We start from the raw sequence: 15,481 nt of genomic DNA on the forward strand, positions 1-15,481 counted from the left end.
GGAGGAGGAGGTTGGTAGAGGAGGTAAGAAAAATGTTTGATTTTTTAAAAAAAAATTATTTTTTTTGTTTTTGGAAAGGGGAAGGAAGTACGGTTTTGCGTAGGGGTGAGGTAAAATATATATAAATATATATATATATATATATATATATAGGGGTGGTAGGGGTGGGGTGGGGGTGGGGTGGGAGATTGAGGGTCGGAGTAGGGATGAGTGATTTTGAGAGTTGTATAAATATTTCAATTTAAAAGTGAGGTTGAAAGAGAGTTTTGAAAAATGTTTTCCTTACTTTTTAAAGGGAAGTCATTTTCCTTAGTTTTAAGGAAAATAAGTTGATTTAGAAAATATTTTTCAAAACCTGTAATCCAACCAAACAGGAGAAAACTCTTCATACCAAACACACCCAAAATGTCTCCCCCAACCCCAATAACATTTATTCATATTAAGAAAAATAGATTTTTATTAATATTATTCAATTTAAAAAATTAATAAATAATTTACTTTATTATTTTATTCTTATTATTAGATATTATTCCCTCTGTCCTATTTTACCCGTCTCAAATTGAGATGACACAACTATTAAAAAAACAATGATTGGTAATGTAACTTTACCATTTTGCCTCTCTTAGTTGTGTCTTCTTATTAGTTCCAATATTGATGGACGATTAATACCAAATCACCATTTATATTCTTAATGGTGTACTCTTAATGGTACTCCTCTTTACAATATTTTTCAAGAATGCTAATAATAAAGAGTAATCAATTAAAAAATTTGGGACGAGTAAAATGGGACGGAGGGAGTATTTATTATTTAATATATTTTTAAAACATTATTGTTGGGACCGCATGTAACTCTACACTAGTATGATATTGTCCGCTTTGGGCCAAGTCCTCACGGATTTGTTTTTGGGCACCTCTCAAAAGGCCTCATACTAGTGGAGTTGGGTGATACTTTAAATATTGGACATGTTCCCTCTATTTTTTCGATGTGGGATTGTGTTTGCTACTCAACAATCCCCCCTCTCAAACCAAGACCACATCACTTGTGACCTCCTCGTACCGCCACTACCAACCAGTGGGACACTCCACTTGACCATCACTTGTCAAGAAGACTTTCGACACGAGGCATCAACCGTAGATCTCAACTATTAAGTCACTTCACATGATCTGCCAAACATCTTGTATCGCCGTTATCATCCAACGGGACACGCCGCCTGACCACCACTCACCAAGAAGACTTTCGACACAAGGCACCACCTGTAGATCACCAGTCTTGTCATTACACCGGAAACTTTTCACCAACCGCAGTCACCACTCTGACACGCCCGAACCTAGGCTCTAATACCATTTTGTTGGGAAGGACGGGCACACAATCAAAGAGCCCGATAGGGTAGCAGCAGAAAATACCCAAGACTAAACTTTCTCTTTCAACTTGAACCAAAAGGAGACAAGCAAACCAAGTAAAACAAAGTAATATGGCAGCAAATGAATTACCACACAAATGTGATAGGGCAAGAATAAAGGCAATCACACAAGTCACCAAATTTACGTGGAAAATCCTTCGGTGCGAAGAGTAAAAAACCACGGGACCAAACCTTCACTATAATCACCAAAGAGTTACAATATTGTCCTCTAAAATGGCCACCAAAAAAGTGCCAAACAACAAGAAACAGTACATAAACCACAACACCAAACACTAGAGAAATAAATGAGTGAAAGCACGAAAAATGCAGCTACTGTTTGGGAATGAAGAACAGGAGATATAGGCCGTCAAATCAAGCTCCGTCAGTTCCTAATCAAAGATTGAGATGAGAGAAACAAGCAGTCTAAAAATCAGCTCAATCGGACAAGAAACGAAGCGAAAATCGCAATTTGAAGTTGACAGCTGTGGCTAAAATTTAGGTGCAAAAATCAGCTTGGTTTTTCTCTCTTTGGCTGCTGAAAACTCTCTTTTTTGATGATGAATAAGACCTAAAAAGATCAATATATATGCCCCATAGTAATGGGCCTATGGAAAAAAGCGGGTTGGTCCAAAGCGGACAATATTATACTAGGTCCAAAGCGAAAGTACCTGTGTTTGCATCTACTAAACCTGAATCCATGACAGATGAGGATTGGGAATTTGAGAACTTACATGTTTGTAGCTATATCAGACAATGGATTGAAGATAACGTTAGAAATCATATTGTTAATGAGACACATGCTAGAAGTTTATGGGACAAGCTCGAGACACTTTATGCTTCGAAGACTAGTAATAACAAGTTGTTCCTTCTTAAGCAATTGATAAATATTAGGTATAAAGAGGACGGTCCTATTTCTGATCATATTAATGATTTTCAGGGTGTCCTTGACCAGCTGTCCGGAATAGGTGTAAAGTTTGATAAAGAAATTCAGGGACTTTGGCTTCTTAATACTCTGCCTGACTCTTGGGAAACTCTTCGAGTTTCTTTGACTAATTCTGCTCCCGGTGGTATTGTAACTATGGAATATGTTAAGAGTGGTTTCTTGAATGAAGAGATGAGAAGAAGATCTCAGGCCTCATCTTCTACATCTTCACACTCTGATGTTTTGGTTACTGAAGAGAGGGGGAGAAATAGGTCCAGAAATTCAAATGATAGAGATAAAAGTAGAAGCAAGTCAAGGTCCAAATTCAAGAATGTTACATGTGACCATTGCAACAAAAATAGGCATATTATGAAATATTGTTATAAGCATAAGAGAGATATAAGACGACAAAAGAAAGAAGGCGATAATGAAAATCGTGTTGCTGTTGTTGCTAATGATGATCTTCTTGTTGCTTGTGGTGAGAATGCCATTAATCTTGTTTGCGATGAGTCTAGCTGGTTTGTGGATTCTGGGCTACATCTCATGTTATGCCAAAAAAGAAATTATTTTCTTCTTATACTCCAGGTAATTTTGGGATGTTGAAAATGAGCAATAATGATGAAGTTAAAGTACTTGGCATTGGCATGATTTGTTTGAAAAGTAACAATGGTTCTAAACTAGTTCTCAATAATGTCAAGCATGCTCCAGAAGTTCGCCTGAATTTGATTTTTGTAGGAAGTCTTGATGATGAGGGTTATGTTAATACCCTTGGTGCTGGCCAGTGGAAGCTTACTAGAGTTTCGATGATTGTGGCTCGAGGTGACAAGTTGTCAAACTTGTACGTATTTCAAGGCTCTACTTCTAGAGGCTTGATAAACTTGGTGGAGAATGATACTTCATCAGAGTTGTGGCATAGAAGGTTGAGTCATATGAGTGAGAAGGGGATTGATAGTTTGGCTAAGAAAATTTTGCTTTCTAGAGTAAAATAAGCAAAGTTGAAGAAGTGTGTTCATTGCTTAGCCGGTAAACAAAAAAGAGTTTCTTTTCAGAGTCATCCGCCTTCAAGAAAGCTCGATTTGCTGGAGTTGGTGCATTCTAATTTGTGAGGTCCTTTTAAAGTAAGGTCTCATGGTGGTGCACTTTACTTTGTGACTTTTATTGATGATCATTCTCGCAAACTCTGGGTATTTCCTTTGAAGTTCAAGGATCAAGTACTTGATGTGTTCAAGAATTTTCACGCTTTGGTTGAAAGACAGACAGGAAAGAAATGAAATGCATCCGTTCAGATAATGGTGGTGAGTATATTGGTCCTTTTGATGGATATTGCAAAGAGCAGGGTATTCGGCATCAGAAAACTCCTCCAAAGACTTCTCAGTTGAATGGCTTAGCAGAGAGGATGAACAGAACACTAGTTGAGAGGGTTAAATGTATGCTTTCAGATGCTAAGCTGTCAGATTCCTTTTGGGCAGAAGCACTTAATACGACTATTTATGTTATTAATTTATCTCCTACTGTTGCTTTGAATGGTGATTTCCCTGACAGAGTTTGGTCTGGTAAGAATGTTTCTTATGATCATCTTAGAGTCTTTGGGTGTAAATCTTTTGTGCATGTTCCTAAGGATGAAAGTTCAAAGTTGGATGTTAAAATTAGACAGTGTATCTTCATTGGTTATGGTCAAGATGAATTTGGCTATCGTTTCTATGATCCAGTTGAGAAGAAACTTATTAAAAGCCGCAATGTTGTGTTCTTTGAAGACCAAATAATTGAAGATTTTGACAAAGCTGAGAAGGTTGATTCTCAGAGTAGTGAGAGCCTAGTTGATGTTGATCCAGTTCCTTTGACTACTGCTCCTGAAGAAAATCTTCATGATGATGAAAATCAAGTTGATAATGAAGATGATGATCATGTTCAGAATGACCAGCAAGAAGTTGTTGATGTTCCAGTGCAAGTTGATATGGTTGATCAGCAATCAGTTGTTGATGTTCCAGAGAGTTTTCTCAGACGATCTACTAGAGAGAGAATACCTTCATCTCGCTATTCTCCCAATGAGTATGTACTCTTCACTGACAGGAGAGAACCTGAGAGTCTTGATGAGGCCATGGAAAGTGAAGAAAAAGAAAAGTGGTTTGATGCTATGAAAGATGAAATTAAATCTTTGCATGATAATCATACCTTTAATTTGGTTAAGTTGCCTATAGACAAAAAAGCTTTGAAAAACATGTGGGTTTTTCAGGTAAAGCATAAAGATGGTAATCCAATTCCATGGTACAAATCTAGATTAGTTGTGAAGGGATTTAACCAGAAAAAGGGAGTTGATTTTGATGAGATATTTTCTCTGGTTGTAAAGATGTCATCCATTCGTGTGGTTCTAAGCTTAGCTGCAAGTCTAGATTTAGAGGTTGAGCAAATAGATGTTAAAACTGTTATTTTTCATGGTGACTTAGATGAAGAAATTTATATGGAGCAACCCGAAGGTTTTGAAGTCAAGGGAAAAGAGAATTATGTTTACAAATTGAAGAAGAGCTTGTATGATTTGAAACAAGCTCCTAGCAGTGGTACAAGAAGTTTGGTTCCTTTATGAGTCAGCAGGACATCAAGAAGACTACTTCAAACCATTGTGTTTTTGTGCAAAAATTCTCTGATGGTGACTTTATTATTGTGTTGCTTTATGTTGATGACATGCTTGTTGTTGGTCATAATGCTTGTAGGATTCAAAAGTTGAAGCAAGAGTTGAGTAAGTCTTTTTCTATGAAAGACTTAGGACCAGCAAAGCAGATTCTTGGCATGCAGATTGTCCATGACAGAAAGGCCAAGAAGTTGTGGTTATCACAAGAGAAGTATATTCATAAAGTACTTCGAAGGTTTAACATGGACAAGGCTAAGGTTGTCAGTACACCTTTAGTTATGCACTTCAAGTTGAGCACGAAGCAGTGTCCTTCCAGTGATGATGAGAAGGACGATATGGAGAAAGTTCCTTATGCTTCAGTTGTTGGTAGTTTGATGTATGTAATGGTTTGCACAAGACCGGATATTGCTCATGTTGTTGGTGTTGTTAGTTGTTTTCTTTCTAATCCGGGAAGAGAACATTGGAATGTTGTGAAGTGGATTATGAGATATCTTTGTAGCACTTCTAGTCTGAGTTTGTGTTTTGGTACAGGGAAACCTATTCTTTGTATTTATACTGCTTCAGATATGGCCGGTGATGTTGATACTCACAAGTCTACTTCAGGGTATTTGGTTACTTTTGCAGGGGGAGCTGTGTCTTGGCAATCTAAATTGCAAAAATGTGTTGCTCTATCTACAACGGAAGCTGAGCTTATTGTTGCCGTTGAAGCTTATAAAGAATTGTTTTAGATGAAGAGATTCTTGGGGGAACTTGGTTGTGCTCAAGAGAGGTATGTGCTTCATTGCGACAGTCAAAGTGCCATACATCTTGGCAAAAATTCTACATTTCATGGTCGGTCTAAACACATTGATGTGAGATACTATTGGATTCGGGATGTGTTGGATTCTAAGTTGCTTGAACTTGAGAAGATTCATACGGATGATTATGGTTCCGACATGATGACTAAAGCTTTGTCAAGAGGAAAGTTTGAAGATTGTTGCATGATCGTCGGGATGGCGGTCTCCTCCACATAGTCGGGAGGGGGAGAATTGTTGGGTTATGGGCCTTTGTCCCTTCCTATGTGGATAAAATGAAGCCCAATTTGGACCAACCCACTTTTGTCCATAGGCCCATTACTATGGGGCATATATATTGATCTTTTTAGGTCTTATTCACCATCACAAAAGAGAGTTTTCAGCAGCCAAAGAGAGAAAAATAAAGCTGATTTTCGCACCTAAATTTCAGCCACAGCTGTCAACTTCAAATTGCGATTCCCGCTTCGTTTCTTGTCTGATTAAGCTGATTTTTGGACTGTTTGTTCCTCTCATCTCAATCTTTGATTAGGACCTAACGGAGCTTGATTTGGTGTCTTATAGCTCCTGTTCTTCATTTCCGAACAGTAGCTGCGTTTTTTGTGTTTTCACCCCTTTATTTCTCTAGTGTTTGGTATTGTGATTTATGTATTGTTTCTAGTTGTTTGACACTTGTTTGGTGGCCATTTTGGAGGACAATATTGTAACTCTTTGGTGATTATAGTGGAAGTTTGGTCCCGTGGTTTTTTACTCTTCACACCGAAGGATTTTTCACGTAAATTTAGTGACTTGTGTGATTGCCTTTATTCTTGCCCTATCACATTTGTGTGGTAATTCATTTGCTGCCATATTACTTTGTTTTGATTGGTTTGCTTGTCTCCTCTTGATTCAAGTTGAAAGGAAAAGTTTAGTCTTGGATATTTTTTGCTGCTATCCTGTCGGACTCTTTGATTGTATGCCCGTCCTTTCCAACAATTATAAATTTATTATATTTATAAAATAATAAATAAAATTAAACATTTTATTACTTAATAACATAGGAGTATGTCAATATTGGATGTATTGTTTTAGGGTGGGAGAGAGAAGGGGAAGTCAGATGTAATAAAGATGAGTGGCGAGGACTGAGGTAAGAAGACAAAAGAAGCAAAAGGGAAAAGAAAAATATGACAAGTGAAGTTCTTTGGTAGGTGAGATGGGAATTGTCTTTTCTCTTCAGCTTTGAGCCATTAATACTAATAAGATACCTAACAATAGTAATAATAGGTAAATATATTCATGAATAATATTTGTAGCTGATAACTTGTAATCCCGTCATTTCTAAAAGAATGATCTAATTTAATTTGATATGAAATTTAAAAAAATAAAGAATTTTTTAAAATTTTATGATCTTAAATTAAAAATATGATAAATATACCAAATTTACTTCAATCTTATGGTCTTAAACATGTCACGTAAAAAGTTAAAAACAAAAAAATACTAAAAGGGAAAGAGATCAATCTTTTTGAAACAAATTAAAAAGAAAAATAAGTCATTATTTTTTAACCGGGAAGTAATAAAATGATACTACTCAATTTACGATAAGAAGTTAACTAGCTACATTGTGTAAGGAGAAAGAAAACTTAAGTTAATTTCAGATATTTTAATTAGGTCCATCATATGAAATAAATAAAAAAATTTGTGTACCTTATTTTTTTAGTGATTGTGGAATAAACCGATATACTATTATATTTTAAATTATATCAGGCTAACCAAGGTATTATTGGATTTTCTTGAATTTATAAATATAATTGTGATTGAAACATTGAAAGCTTCTTATTTATAATTAAAGATTTTGAGTTCACTCATGTTATCCGCTCAACACCCCTCACACCCATGCCCCATACCAGAAAAAGAATTTTTTTATGTCTTTTACCTTTTTAATGACTCAAACTCATAATTTTTTATTAAAATTATGAAATACTTAGCATACGAACAATTTCCTCTTATTCTAAAAGCAATATCATGTGAAGAGGAATTAGTTGTCATTCTTGATTCTTTCCATCACTTATATAGTTTTGCCAGTAAATGATGTTACCTACTAAAGCAACCCCTCTTAATCGCCCCCCCCCCCCCAAAAAAAAAATAATATATATATATATATGAGTTGGGGAGGATTCAGACACCATGTGATTACCAAATAAAAAAAAATAAGAAACTGCCAAGATTAATTGAATAAAAAGAAATCATTTCCTTTTTTGTTTTGTTAAGCTTAGAACTAGTTAATATCTCTAATTGATTACAATAATAGAGGTATCTATTAATATTTTAAATTAGGATCATCTCCATATTTATCCTTTCAATCCATTCACAGCTTGACAATGCCCATTTGCCCACCAGCCTACAGTAAAACATATTAAAAAATTAGGAGAATACATCGATAATCACGTAAACTTTATCAATAAATTTTATTGAGTTACTACAGAAAAATGACCTAAACTTGAGATCAAATTATAATTTTGATCTTAAATTTTAATAGTGCACAAATAAGACCTTTAACTATTCAAAACCTGAACAAATATGACCTCCAATTTTACAATCCCATGCGTGCATTTCACTCGCGCCTACGTGGAAAGGTAATTCAATCACACGGTGTCACATCGTTAAAAGGGCTGACTTGGAGAGGTCATATTTGTGCAGTTTTGAATAGTTAAAGGTCATATTTGTGCACTGTCAAAGTTTTACTTTTTGTGTTAAAACGACATCGTTTTTTTTTTATCATTATTATTGTTGTTGTTATTATTATTATAGTAATTTTTTATTTTTATTTTTATAGTAGCAGCAACTAACTTTTTTTAATTTTAAAAAACTATTATTATTATTATTTTAAAAAAACAGCCACTAGCAATGATCGAACCCGCACAGTAGGCTGAAGGAAGTGCCCAAGAAGAGCAAATAACACCACTAGACTATCTAAGTGTCTTGTTTCATGTGGTTCAACATTAATATACGTACATAAATTTACATTTTCTATCTTATATAGACAACGTAATTTTTTTACCGAGGGGGTTCGGATGAACCCCATGGCAACCACATAGGTCCGCCCCTCGTTAATTTAATAACGTTAATTTAATAACATTTTAATTGCGTTAATTTGATAACGTTAATTTAATATACTACTACTACTACTATACTTAATAACATTAATTTAATAACGTTTTATTAAAACTATAATTTTTTTATTATTAGTATTGTTTCATCTTTAATTTAATATTTAAATAAATAATATTTAGATATGGTATATAACTTAAATTCGTTTTTTGCTTTATAATATATATACATACCCGCTCAATTTTTTCATATGAGGCTAACCCGCCTAATCAATAAATCTTCAATATTACTCTTTTTCCGCAGTGACAAAAGAAATTAGATGCCATTTTCATCTTTGAGCCGAAAATAATGAAAAAATAATAGTGAAAAGTCATCTAAAGGTCATATTTGTGCAGTTTTGAATAGTTAAAGGTCATATTTGTGCACTGTCAAAGTTTAAGGTCATATTTATGTATTATGCCCTGAGATTTTAAGCTGGACGCGCCCAATTTTGCGTGTTGAACACGCGTTTTGCCACGTAGGATTGGAGGTCATATTTGTACAGTTTTGAATAGTTAAAGGTCATATTTGTGCACTGTCAAAATTTAAGATCAAAGTTATAATTTGGTGTCAAGTTTATGATCATTTTTATGTACTAACTCAGTTTTATTTAGATATGTAAACTACAATATGTCTTGATTTAATACTTGAACACATAATAATATTTCTACTAAACACTTTCAATTCAAAATTTTAAAATAAACTTTTGAGCATGTTTTCAAGTGTTCATTACGTACATCAATAAATTACTTGAAATATATCTCTTTTTAAATTACACACATTATTCTAAATTAACAATAAAATATCATGCATGTTTATATTAATATTGACGTGTATAATCAAAAGATGTAGTAATTTCTCCATATTTTAAATGACTAACTTATTTACGTAATGACGTTTGAGAACACACTCAAAAAAAAAATTCAAAATTTTGAATCAATGTCCGTGTAACAGAAACACTTCACCACATGTTCAGATACTTCTCAATCATCTTATAATTCGTATATATATATATATATATATATATACACACTACGTAATACAAAGCTATATTGAAAACTTGGTGAGTTTAATGATCTAGTGATCCTATGTGATGCTTTAGGTAAGATCGAATACTTTTTTATTATTATTAAAAACAATTTAATTTCTTTTTTCGATCTTTAAACAAAAATAAGTAATTTTGTTTGTTACAAAAATAATTTAGCGATTCTTGTGTTGTAAAATAAAGAGTCATGAAATTACCTAATGTCCCTTCAATTCACCTAAATATATCATAACAGTGTGACAAATGAATTAAAAAAGCATAGATGAAATGTATGTACACTCGATATTTTCATTAATAATACATGATATATGTGTGTTCTTTTTATACATTTCTTTTTTTGACTTCGATTACTTAATAAATTTATTTAATATAATAAATTTGAAAGTGTGCGCGCGCACTCAATTGAACAACCCTCCACCCCAACCCACAAGAGATTCTCCAACAAAATATCAAAACCCCACCATTCACGCCAAGGGATTCTCTAACAAAAATATCAAGTTGATATAGAAGTCGGTAGGACCATAGCTTTTAAGTACATCAATGAATCTTTTATGGGTCTTTATTTAAGAAATGGACACTAGATTGATGTCTACAACTAGATGGGAAGCCATCATTAAAAGCTAGGGGTCGTTTGGTAGAATATACAAGAATAATGCAAAATATGGTTGTCACACCCCTCTTTTTTACTACGTCCGACCCCCGCTAGGGAGTTGGTTTTGGAGAAAATGAGTCTTTCCAATTATGGGGACGTTTTGAAAAGGGTTTATTTTATTTACAGAGTCGCCACTTGGAATTGAGTTTGGGTGTTCCAAGTCACCTTATTGAATCCCTATTCAAAAAGAAAATGACTCTTTAATTTGTTATCTTTCGATCTGCAAACTAGAAATCCGGATAAGGAATTCTGTTGACCGAGGGGAAGGTGTTAGGCACCCCTCGAGTCCCGTGGTTCTAGCACGGTCGCTTTAATGACTTACGTCCGACTTAAATTAAACTCCCTGTTTTTTTTTTAGGATTTATAATATTTGTTAACCTAAAAGTTGTTTGCCTCCCGCTTTTAATTTATTTCAAAATTATTTGTTATATTGACGTGCGGCTTACCGATAGCAGTACTTTTCGGCCTCACCACAATGTTTGGCACGTTTCTCGCGCCTTTATGGCATTTATGAGTCGTCCCTATTTTCTAATCTAAATAAGCACCTAATGGGTTTAAAACCTTCCCAACCCAATTCAATCGGCTTTAAACGGTAGGTTAATTTATTATAACGAATGTTCGGTAGCAGGGCTTTCCAACTTCATCGTTAACTTTCACTTGTAAATTAAAACTTAATTTATTTAGAGGTTAAGAATTTAATCCATTTTTATGAATTCACTCCCTTACAATGAATTTTTTTCCTCCTGTCTTTTCACACGATGGGTCTTGAATAAATCCCGCAACCCATTCTATTTTATCTCACGTCAAAAACTAATTTGTGATTTTAATATAATCTAGAAAAAAGCTTTCCAACAAAAAAACCTAATATGAGTATAAAACAAATTGAAAAGCATGGTTCCATATCAACTAAAAGAAAATAGACATGTGACGAAACCCTTAATCATCCATGTTGAGTAAATTAACGTTGCATGAAACAGTGATCGAAGCAACTTTATTATTATTATTATATTTATTTTTTTTCTACGAAACAAAAAAACTCTTACATTTGCTTAACGTCAATCAACTATAAAACGAAATCCGAATTCATAATAAACTTACAAGAAAAATAAATAAATAAAATAAAGCAACATTGTATGAACAAGCTTATGCACTATTACACTCTTTTATTATTCAACCAACTTATAAACACAAATAATAACTGCTAATTCCAACCTCCAAAGCAAAATCATACTCATTATTGTTAAGAATGATGTGTGTAGAAAACTTTATCATACACAGTTTTATTTTTAGCATATATATTTAATAACATAACAAAATCTAACTAAATTTAATTATACAATTTTATTTTACAATATTATTATTTACTTTTAACTTTCAACACCAACTAATTTAGAGATAATAGATAAATATGACTTTTAGTATGAATAAAGTACCCAAAGGGGGAAAAATAATTATCAACAAAAAGGAAAGTTTACTTAATAGGGTACAAAAATTAAAACAAAATAAAGATTGTAATTTCAAAGATAGAACTTCAGAAGTTCATACGATCTAAAACACATTAGTAGCGGGGCACACTCACCATTAAAATAAAAAAAAAACCACTAAAATAGAAAAATAAAAATTCTAATAGAACGATGAAAAAGGATTTCGCATAAAATAATTAATTTTACATCTTTAAACACTAAAACTTTAAAAATTATCTCACTTAAAATTTAAAAATCAATTTAATTGACATTATTTTGAGACCAACAAACAAATTACAAATAAAAGACATAGAACATGAACTACATAAAATAATAAATTAAGCATACTAAATAATATAAGCCATTGAAATAACTTTATTCATGCTTTGATTCGTAAGAAAATTTATATAAAAAGAACATAATACAAGGTTGAATAAGAACCTGTGTAACGAATTAAACTAAGCGAGAAAGCTTTTACGCCGAACCAAAAACTCAAACGGGAAACCTGAAACTCAACTTATAGCCTCTTTTCCTCTCCTTCGATTCACACCCCTTTTTTCTTTCTTTTCTGTTTTTTTTTTTTTGCTATTTTCAATCTTTTGTTGTTTCTTTTGTTGTCCGTGTGTGTGTGTGTTTAAAAATGTATATTGTAGTCTTAGTGCATGTGTGCATGTAGTATATTATATATAGGTAGTATGTGTGCATGTAGTGTATTAGTGCATGTGTCGTGTATGTGTGGGAGAGTGGGAGAGGCCAATTAGGAGTGGGGAATTGTGGGTGGTTTGGGTAGTTTAGGTTTTTTTGTTTTTTTTTTTAATTTATTATTATTATTTTTTTTTTATTATTATTATTAATAATAAGATAAAAATACTTAAAAACTAATAAAGTATAACATAAGCTAATCACTAGTCTTGGGAATATGACACCATTCTTTATTAAAATTGAAAGAAGAAATAATTTTTTTTTCTAAAAATAAATAAATAAATAAATAAAAACTAAAAATGAAACTTATTTAAAATGTGACTCTATTTTTGTAGTTTTCGAAATTTTTAAAACAAACTTTGTTAAACTAAGATAAAATTGAAATATCTAACTTAGACCTAAAAATAAAAATACATATATATATTAAACACTAAAAATGACGTAAAACATTAGGTTTTTGTCAAAAGTTAGGTGTTTACAATGGTGTATTAGTAATGTTTGTATTAGTTATGCTTGCATTAATTATGCTTATATTTTTCTTATACAGTATTTGATTCGATATATTAAAAAAAACATGAATTACATAATTTTTTAATTTTTTTTTTTACTTAATACCCTCAATATATATGTTGGAAAGAATGCAGATTTTTTTTTTTTAGGGGTAATAGGGTCTTTAAGCATGTTAATGCATGCATTAGATCCATTGCATTACTAATGCCATAAATTTTAAGATATTAGCAGTACACACCTTAATACACCATAGAGTGTATAACTAATGTTTGCATTAGTTATATATCGGATAAAAAGGTATACCAAACAAGGTACTACTAATACACATTAAACTAATGCATGCATTAACATTTCAATACAATCTATCAAACGATCCCTAGTGTTTATATCATAAATTAATAGATGCCATCCACATTTTTCTTTTCTATATATTAGAAGAGAAGGTTTCGATATGCCTGCATCAAACTGCTTGCATCGTAATTTTACTATATCACTCTTAATTAATTATTATAAGTCATTTGTATATTAAAAACTAATAATATTTAATATAAAAAATAAAACATACATTTATGACATGTTTGCTTCAACTGCTTCAATCTTAATTTTACTAAATATCATCCTAATTAATTATTATAAGTCATTTAAATATTAAAAATTAATAATATTAATAAAAAAGTAATTTAATCATAATTTTACTAATTATTCCCTAACTAATTATTGTAAGTCATCTAATATTAAAAAGTTAATAATATTTATTGAAAAGTTTAAATAGACATAAAAGGATAAATTAATTTTTGATATTTTAAATTAACTTGACGTCTTATATAAGACTCACTTAAATTTTTTTAAGGTTTCGACACGTCGATTTATGTTGCTTCAACCGTGATTTTAATATATCTCCCCTAATTATTTATTATAAGTTATTTATATATTAAAAAATTAATAATATTTAATTAAAAATATAAAATAGACATTTATGACACGTTTATTTCACCTAATTCAATCGTAATTTTACTAAATATCATCCCTAATTAATTATTATAAGTCATTTAAGTATTAAAAAATTAATAATATTTAATAAAAAAGATAAGATAGGTATGAAATGATAAATTAACTCTTGATATTTTAAATTAACTTGACGTCTTATATGATGACCACTTATTTTTTTACAAGAATTTTTTATAGTAATTTTGCTATATCAATTCTAATTAATTGTCACTTAAAATATGACTACTTCGTTGCTTCAATCGTGATTTTATTATATTATCCTAATTAATTATTATGACCATCTAAACACTGTGCCACTTACAAATTTAAATTATTTAAAATATAATTGGCTATCAATGTCGCAGAAGTTTGGACAAGGAAAGTGATATAGATTATTTGAAAATTACATGAGAAGTATTATAAATCATAATAGTTAACAACTTAAAATATTAAAAAAAAATTAATATGTTACATATTTTTAAAAAAATACTTAAAAATACTATAAATCACAATAATTAACAAGTAAAAAAGTTTAAAGGACAAAATGCCTGCTTTGGCACATCTTCATTAATCCTTTGCCTTGCCTTCATTTTTTCCTCCATTTTAATTTATTGAGTCACTCTATGAAGATCTGGGAGAGAGTAGTCGAGGTGAGGCTGAGACGGATAGTGTCTATTTCGGAAAACCAGTTCGGATTTATGTCCGGCCGCTCGACGACGGAGGCAATCCACCTGGTGCGGAGGTTGGTGGAGCAGTATAGGGAGAGGAAGAAGGATCTTCACATAGTGTTTATCGACCTGGAGAAGGCATACGACAAAGTCCCCAGGGAGGTGCTTTGGAGATGCTTGGAGGTGAGTGGAGTACCGCTGGCATATACTAGAGTAATTAAGGATATGTATGATAAAGCGAAAACCCAGGTGAGGATGGCGGGAGGGGACTCAGAGTATTTCACTGTCCTGACAGGATTGCATCAGGGATCTACTCTTAGTCCCTTTTTGTTTGCGTTGGTGATGGATGTGTTGACGTGACGCATTCAAGGGGAGGTGCCGTGGTGTATGCTTTTTGCAGACGATGTAGTTCTGATAGATGAGACTCGAGGGGGTGTGAATGACAAATTAGAGGTGTGGAGGCAAACTCTTGAGTCTAAAGGGTTCAGGGTGAGCAGAAGCAAGACAGAGTATGTGGAATACAAGTTTAATGACGTGAGGCGGGAGAATGAGGTAGTAGTGAAGCTGGAAGCACAGGAGGTATGTAAGA

This window comes from Capsicum annuum, chromosome 4, assembly GCF_002878395.1.
Source record: "Capsicum annuum cultivar UCD-10X-F1 chromosome 4, UCD10Xv1.1, whole genome shotgun sequence".
Lineage (NCBI taxonomy): Eukaryota > Viridiplantae > Streptophyta > Magnoliopsida > Solanales > Solanaceae > Capsicum > Capsicum annuum.